At 38.5% G+C, this 8935-nt stretch overlaps 1 long non-coding RNA gene across 1 annotated transcript; it reads right to left on the bottom strand.

Annotated features, from left to right (window-relative positions):
• Positions 1 to 3530: 3530 nt before the first annotated feature.
• LOC124866365 lies at positions 3531 to 5290 on the bottom strand. Its single transcript, XR_007037786.1, has 2 exons — positions 5070 to 5290; positions 3531 to 4961 (listed from the first exon to the last, which is right to left on the bottom strand). It is a non-coding gene; the product is annotated as an uncharacterized LOC124866365 (long non-coding RNA).
• Positions 5291 to 8935: the final 3645 nt, after the last annotated feature.

The raw sequence follows: 8935 nt of genomic DNA, 5'->3' as shown, positions 1-8935 counted from the left end.
GGTACCACTTACTTCCCAATGTTCTCTAATTTTCTGTGTACATTTGCATTAAAGTCACTCTCATTTTGATATTGTCTACTTTCTGTTTATTGGAGGGTCCTCCTTCACCTAAACTAAACTATGACACAAGAACTTCAAGGTAAGAGCTTCTCTTGCAAGAAGGAGGCTGTAGGACAGCAAAGAGTGTTAAGCAAACTATTGGTGTGCTTCAGAGTCGTGTTGACACCAATGCAGAACTTACTCATTACTGGCAGCAGCTGTGCATGCATAGTGAGGCAACATCTTTTTGAGCAGCAACTGTGTGACAAGAGGGACAACAAGGAAACCACTTCTCTCCAAGAAAATCTCCAAGAACAAACTGACTTTCATGTTTGATGAAGTTGTAGTAGTACCAAAGTCTAGGAAAGATGTTAGGAGCAACATGGTGATTCTGAAAGATTTCATTTCAAATGATGACAAATTCTTCAGTCGCATCAACCAGGGTGGATGTGACAGAAGAAGCAGGTAGTAAGATGAAGAAACCAGGGAGCTTAAATAATGAGCAACTATGATCAGTGACATGGACACCAGGTGAGCATAATCAGGGGAATGCCAAACAGCAGAGGGAGAGTGCTGACAGAAGTTAACAATAAAACAGAAAGGGCACAGAAGGGGCTGAATCAAAGCACAAAAACTACAAACCAAAACGGAAAAAAACCTTACACCAACATAGGAGCAAAGAAAACAGGACACAAGAAAGAAGACCAACAAAGGAATTAACTTATATGGAAAGACCCTAATGACAATAATAAACAACACAAAAATTATCAGCAAACGAACAAAAGAAAACCAAATGGATCATGCCACTGGCATTCTACAGAAAGGTCAAAGATAAATATCAGAAGACTTGTGCCAAGTGATTTTCTCTTATGACTCCTCTTTCTCAATGTTTGGGAATTATCAAAAGACTGTGAGTCAGCACTAGGGAATCCTAATAAGCTCCGTGTGTGTTATTGCTTATCAAGAATAGTGCCATTAACAAAAACTGATGCAAGAACAATTTCAACAAACTGATGAATTGTAAGCAATAAGGAGACAAGGAAGGGTCATCATTAGTACATTGGTACAAAGACTGATGTCGAGCATGTCAGAGAGAACTACAGAAGATATGAAGAAGACGGATCAATACTGGAAATATTGGATTTTCACATAGATGTGATGTATTTGGTGTATATATAAATCCTAAAATATAAAACATTATTTTAATTGTTCTGTAGGATCCTATTGAAATGTAGTGACTTATTATATCAACCAAAAATGAGAAAGAGTCCAAGAACGAGCTCCCTTTAGGTTTTTGTTTAGAGGAACTACCGACAATAAACAACAGTGTCTGAGTTTTATGAGAGACAGCTCTTTCTCGATCTCTTAGCCCATCATGGGCCCTGACGTGCATAAACAAATCATTATCCTGCCAGGAGGAATGAACGGCTACACGCACAACCAGGAGCAAAATTGAACACAGTATCCCGCAAGAATATAAATTGTCTGTGAGATATTTTCCAACAAGTCTGTCACAGAAATCAGTTTTCATTTCTCATCTCGAGCAGATTAAATTGGTGATAAAATCAAAATGTAAACACGTTTAATGAAACTGCAGCTACAGTAAATAACTCTGTTGTGCTGAGAAACAGTAGCAATCAGGCAACTCACCCGGATGGCTGACATGACTCATAGCTCAATAATTTAATTCTGAATGGACATTTCCAAAGACAGAAACAATCAAAGTCTAGAGGGCTTCTCAGAAGTCTGGAGCTGGCATCCGGTAGATTGAGAGGATTCTGCTCTTTGGTACTGGCAATGCCCCCAGATGGGTCTCATGACTAATCTCTGACAGATCTGGGCTTTATGAGGATTACATAATGTGCCATCATTAGTCATGTTCCAAGAGCCACATGTTGAGCTAAATGAGAACAATGTTGAGGCTAAGGATGGAGTAGAAGAGCTGCACCGACCTGAACAGATGTTTTTGTTTTGTCTCTTTCCTGTGTATCCTTTACACTCTAAAAACCCAAAGAAGAATCACCTTGAGTTTCCTTCATTTTTAACCCCAGACAGACTGTAATGGCATTTTTGGCACCAGGAGATCCGAGCATGGTTGATATTTATCTCAGGATGTTCACAACGGGTCATGCTTGATGAGGCATAAGTTTTAGTTTCCATAGAAATTTTCTCTGTCACAGGAAGAGTCATTATAGAAACTGGATACATATAAAAATTATCCAGAATAATTTAGATTATTTGCACGGTTGCTGAGCATAAGAAAGGTATTTTTGAATTTCTGCAAATGTCAAATTAGATTTTGTTTATGTTTAAGGTGCAGAGAAAAGTTTCAGCAGTTTCCCTTACAAATGTTTTTCCCGTTATTAAAATTATTTATATTTGCTAAATTCCAGAATAATGAGGGAGATAATATTTTATTGAATTGTTTCATTCATTTCTCCAGATTCAGGAGTTTTCGTACACTGACCTTACTATGTATTCAAATTATTTGGGAAAGCCCAAAAGCAATAGTGTCATTGCTCTGTGACTCGTGATTAATTCACAACATCTGAGTTAAATGCAGGCAACACCTAAAACATACTGCTCCTGTCTGTGCCTTCATGGGAAAATGAAAGGAAACCAGAGATGATATGTGGAACTATGTACAGTTTCTAGATGCCTGAAGGTGCTTTGTTCAATGTGCTGCCATATCCCTGTTCAGAACGAGGGGGCAGGTTCTGTGTCCCGTGACATGAACATGTTTGGTGTTAAATGTGCATACCAATTCCTCCCCAAAAATGCAAAAAATCTCATTAAGATGGTGGCAAGAGAGTATGTGAAACAAGTCATGTTCTGATGTAGGCTGAAATGCCACTCAGAGAGGAAGTTACCTCTAAAGCCACATAAGAAGCAAGATTGCAGTCTTCAAATGCACACAGGGTCAAATACCGTAATTTTAAGAAACATGCCTGGTTAAATAAAAAATTAAATTCCCGGGTAAAATGACTGTTGTTACATTTTGAGGAAAAAGGTGAAGCCAGCAAGCACCATCTCTCTCTCTTTCTCTGTCATATCAGGGTTAAAGCCAAACAGTCAGTGTTTTATTTTTACATTTTTCTTTACAGTTTCTATGGTTTGCATGCTAGGACCCCCCCCCCCCCGCCCCCTTCACATACAATTGTAGAATACTTAAAGAACATTTATAGTCTAAAATGCACTGTAGATGCAATCCTTGCCAGAGAGATTAACATTTGCTCTTTTTGTCACAAATCTCCCCTCCGTCATTAAACTGACCACGTGTTGGCTGGTCAACAGGGTTTCAAAGTTAAAAAAATAAAAGCACCAGCAATGTCCCTTTCCTGATCTCTAGAAATTGTCTGCAGAATTCACAGCAAGTTGTCACTGGTGACATTTTACAATGCAAGGGTAAATAAATGAGCTAATAATTATCTTATGTGAATTCAAAATGCTAGAAATAATTTGATAAAGTAAAAAGAAAGAAAAATAGGATAAAGATTTTATTTATTTTTATTAGCAAAGTAATTTCAGCTTTTAATAAGATGTTTCAGTTGCCCATAAATTTGCTGTCCCATAAATGGATTAACTGAGAACATGTTACCCCAGATTTACTCTTACCCTAACCTGCAATGTTGTTCAGCTTACGAATCTACAAACAACATCACAGACAGACAATTGAAATCCTGCCACCTCCCATTGATTCCCCCATTACTCAGCCTTCAGATAAGGATCACAGGTCAGGATCAGCTCGGATAAAGATGGAGAGCGACATTATTCAACAGTGTAAATAATTGAACAGCCTTGCAATCACTTTTCGAGAGAGAAAAGGAAGATCATGGCAATGACCGTCCTTATCGCAGGGCGCCGCGGGTCTCTAACCCCCGACAGAGATGTCTGCCTCACTGGTGTGTTTGAGACGGGTGAAAGAGGACATGTAGAGCGTCCATCATCTGTGCAGAGAGGTGAGAGGAACCTTCATGTCAGCAGGACGCACTGTTGAATGAAGGTCACTAAGGCGGAAATAAAATAAGGTGACGGCAGTGAGAGTGATCATAACACATCACAGAGAAGGCTTTTAATATTACCATGATCTTCCAACAAGTGTGTCACTTTTCATACAAGGTTAAATCTAGTAGAACCGACAGCACTGTGCAAAATTCTTAAGTTATTCCCAAATTTTCTTAAAAGCTAGGCTTTCTTGTGATCTTTTAAAGTGGTCTTGGTCAATAGTTGTTGTTGCTTTCTGAAGGTTCACCCAGTTATAGGATTGTGTGGGGTTTTGGAAGCAATACTGTGCCTCACAACACTATTCCTCCCTGTTTTTTCACATTACAATCCCATCTAATGGGTAAATAGTGTCCACCTGTGAGTAATTTAGTCTTAGTATAAAATCAATCTTCTGTGAAGGCCCCAGAGGATTTGTTAGAGGACATTAATGACCAAACAGCAAGACAACCAACTTCAAAGCAGGGTAAATTATAAATCAATGCTCCAAGATATAAGAGAACACTGTTCAATCTATCAAAAAATAAAAACCAAACACAGGTGCAAACCTACCAAAACACGGCCTTCCACCTAATCTGACAGGCCAGGCAGTTAGAGCATTAATCAAAGAAGCAGCTGAGAGACTCATGGCTACTCTAGATGAGCTGCAAGGACCCACAGCTCAAGTGGGAGAATCTGTGGACATCTGGTCTTCAGTGAACAGTGGTCAGAAAAAAAAAAAAAAAAAAAAAGGGGCCTGTTTACGTTTGCCACAAGGCATATGGGACACAACAAACATGTGTGTCATGATTTGTGGGTGTCTTTGGGTTCTTCTTGTCATTATGTTCGAAATAGCTCGGACCCACATATCAGGAGGATGAAGTAAAATAAAGGTTGTTTATTGAAGATATAGTCAGGAATGGAATGGACAAAATATCTCACTGTAAGGAGAGAAGTGAAGAGAAGTGAAGAGAATGGATGAGTATGGATAACGGAGGGAAAAACGAAACTAAGAGCAAATAGTTATTTTGATACCGAGATCGGCTTACTGAGTTATGGTGGTCAGGTCGCCAAGGGGAATGAGATTCAAGATCCAGGTCTTAAGCAGGTATATCCGTAGAGAGTTCACTTGGTACTGTTCTGTGGAGCTCAGGTTACAGTAAACAAGTTCGATGCGCAGTGGCTTACGTTGGAGGGTGGACAGGGTACGCTTGTGGCTTGGCTCAGGAGACGAAGAGGACAGGAAGCTGCCAGATTGATGCGAATCCAAACGAAGGTAGATCACAGGATAGGAATCCTCAGAACGAAGACAGGCTTGATCATCCAGAGTAACTTTCAGAAACGTAGTCCAGAAAACTCAGTGACATAGATCCAAAGCTCAGGCTTTCAAAATCTGCAGAGGAGCAAAAAACAAAGTTAAACGAGGTCGAAGTACGAAGCATAACTTGGAGTGTGGCTAGAGTTTGTACCACTGTGACAAAACACTCTCGCATTGAAGTGCTGGCAGCCTCCTGCTTAAGTACTCCTCCTGGCAATCAGTGGAATAAGTCCCACCTGTCACCCAGCACACCTGAGACCTCCAGTACCACCTGAGAATAAACTCACGTAGCAAGCACAAAAACACAAACACACACCCAGATCCTGACACTTATTATTATTATTATTCTTGATAGGTTTTGAATCATGCTTCTGTTTATAATTTTCCTGGTCATGCTTTAGTTTTTGTCTTCTAGATCATGTTTTGTCAAGTTAGGTTTTTGGATCTGGTTATGCTTTACTTTCGTGTTTTTCTAGCTATGTTTCTATTAGTTTGTATCCTTGAATTTCTGTTTTGCTCCAGTCACTTTGTGTTTTCTCCTGTCTGTCAGTTAACTTCATTCGGTTCACCTGCACCTAGCATTCAGTCTCCTTGTTTCACCTGGTTCTTGTTCTATATATACACATCTGTTCTGTTCATTCCTCGTAGAAACATTTTGGATCACCATCTCTGCTCATGTCTTGTCCCTTTGATCGTGCCAAGCCTGTCTTGCCAGCCTGTCTGTTTTTGCCATCACGTTCTGTAGTAAGTTTTGTTAATTAAATCATTTCACTTACCGTCATGATTCCTGCTCGTCTGCCTTCCGCAGTCCTCCGCTAGACAAAACGTGACAATGTGGAAGGAAATGTCCTGGTTAGACCAACATCGAATTGTTTGGTTTACATGCAAAACTCTATGTGTGATAGAAATCTAATACTGCACATGCACCATCCCCAGTGAGAAACATAGTGGTGGCTGTACCATGCTATAGGGATGCTTTTGAAATGAAATGTGATTGAATACAACTGATAAATCATTTATCATAAATGTCACAAACTTATTGATCTATGACAGCTGAAACAGCAGTCATGGATGAATAAATCATAGTGGTTTATTGGTTTATTAGTGGTGAATGTTTTCTTTAACGAGTAATACTTGTTCATAGGTATATGCAGTGTAGTTTTTTTGTGGGTCAGACTGTGATAAAACTTTTAAATGACTGCAGTAAATGATGGACATTTTTAGATTTTTTATTTAACCGATTCAGTTGGCATGGGTTATTTAGATTATTTGAGCAAGCCTGAGTAATTATTTTAAGTAATTCCCTTTATTTATGCTACTAATCACCAGAACTGCATCCCTGTTCCCTCGTCTGTGTTTCTGCATCACTCATAATGAAGCGCTCGAGCCCTAACAGGGAGTTCTCTGATCGGATTAGTTATTTGATTTGAAAAATCAGCTGCAGGCCGTTTCTTTGATTGTGCAGCCACTGACATTTGTGTTTGCAGTGATGCTTTCAGTAAACCATTTAAATCCCTCAACACTGATCATCAGCACTTATTCTGTTAGGATCCATGTGATCCGTCTCTTGTTGAGTTATTGTTTGACTTCAGGGCAGGATTTCATATCATGTTATGTAAACGAAGCCGGAGCTCAACACTCGAACAGATACTTTGAATTTACTGTAGAGCAACACTCAGTAGGTTTGAGTGGTGGCAGGAAGGAAAAGGTTTGTAGTTTAATTTGCCATGGAGAACAGCTGTTATTTTCAGCTGGAGGTTTCATTGAATTTAAACAGGGACCAGAGTCATTCAGTCTATCTATATGTTAAGTAGATGTCATGGTTAAAGAGAGTGCCTGTGACCTCAGTGAGGGGTGTATCCGACCAACACACTTCACAGTGGTATCGGCCATTTTCACAGCAGACGTATCTCATCAGGGTAAAGACGGATGAGTGCAACCATAACAGGGTTAAAGGATTAAAACGGCTACTTTGCATTGAAATACAATGGAAAAACAACCTCCAGAATTCACAAGTCACATAGTTTTATTCTTCATAGCAGCACCATAACCTATTCAGCCTGGACAAAAATCCCAAATAAGGAAACTTGTTTTGAACAAATTCACTGCTACAAATATGGCTGGCACACCAACCAATTCCTACAAAATAAACCAAACCGAGCCTCTAATTCCTACTTGACTTTTCCAAGAGGCAAATAAAGTTTCTAGGAACTTTTAATTTGTAGTCCATTGCTTCCTGTTTTCCCAGAGTAAAAAAAATGTCATGACACAGAAGCCAATTTCCTTTAGCCACTTCCAATAGGAAAGAGAAGAGAAAATGCCATTCAAAGAGGTAGATGTGTGCTTTTATTAAAAAGTTTCAAATAATGGAACTGTAAAAAACACAGCTGGATGAGCTTTTTTAGGTTTGTATTGCAATGAATATACAAATATTGATTGCAGTATAGAAGCTCATTTTGTAGAAATTACCCTATTCAGTTGCAAATTTCTTTGAATCTGACTATGCTATTTTTAATAATTGTACAGTATTTATCCTTATGTCAAACATTTCTCGCTTTTTGTTGTTTTGTGTGAATCTGCATGCTTCCATTTGCCTGCCACTTTGCTGCTATTACACCTGAATTTCCACACTGAGTAATGATAAAGGATATTTCTATTCTATTAGCACAGTAAGAGAGGAGGTGCTACGAGAATTTTCAAAGCTCACTGTTAAGAGAGTAAGAGTAAATACAGATTTAGCACATAAAAACAACCTTCAGCAATGACTAAACAGAATCAGGTTCGGCTCCCCTTCAGAAGACACAAGCACCCCTGAAAAAGTGTTTGTGGATTTTAAAGATCTTATAAGTATTGATGTTATTTCTGGTCAGTCTTTTTGTGTCTCATGTTTTTCAAAAATCAATAAAATCTAATAAACGGTCTCTTCTGTGCAGAACACCACAGTCAACAGCTGTGTTTATGCACCTCCCTGTGCTGATTCTGAGCCATTATAATAAATGCTCTGTTTGTGAAATTAATGCCTTTAGGTCACACTTTCTACAGATATTTCAGCACAGCAGACTTTTCTCAGTCATCAGCAACCTTGTAAATTAATTCATACATACACAGCTACACAGAAATCTGAATATTTAACAGGACATCCACACATGCACACACATTTGATTTGATTCGGAGGTGATAAACCTGGGGAACATCTAAAACATTCAAGATATCAACTCTTTAGTACTGGAGCTAGACTCCCCCGATCTATCATATAAAATCCCAATAAAATACACTGAGGTTTGTGGTTTTAATATCACAAAATGGGAAAGGTTCAACAGGTGTGAATATGTTTTCAAGGCACTGTTTAATAACCATTTGCTGAACCTGATGAGCTCATCTTTATTTCATAAATCAACTAAAATGTACAAATTAAATAAATTGTTTAAGTGCTATGCATTTATTTTTGTAACGTGGTAAGAAAATAAGTTGGAAAAAATAAAATAGGTTGGCAAATATTTCTTTTTTCTTGTAAAAGTCCTTTCTGGAGGCTCTACAGACGTGTTATAAATCCAGCAATGAAAACAGAAAATAAATATTTTGAAATAAAATATAAAA

This window comes from Girardinichthys multiradiatus, chromosome 3, assembly GCF_021462225.1.
Source record: "Girardinichthys multiradiatus isolate DD_20200921_A chromosome 3, DD_fGirMul_XY1, whole genome shotgun sequence".
Taxonomy (NCBI): Eukaryota; Metazoa; Chordata; class Actinopteri; order Cyprinodontiformes; family Goodeidae; genus Girardinichthys; species Girardinichthys multiradiatus.
This window is presented reverse-complemented; position numbering and strand designations above follow the sequence as displayed.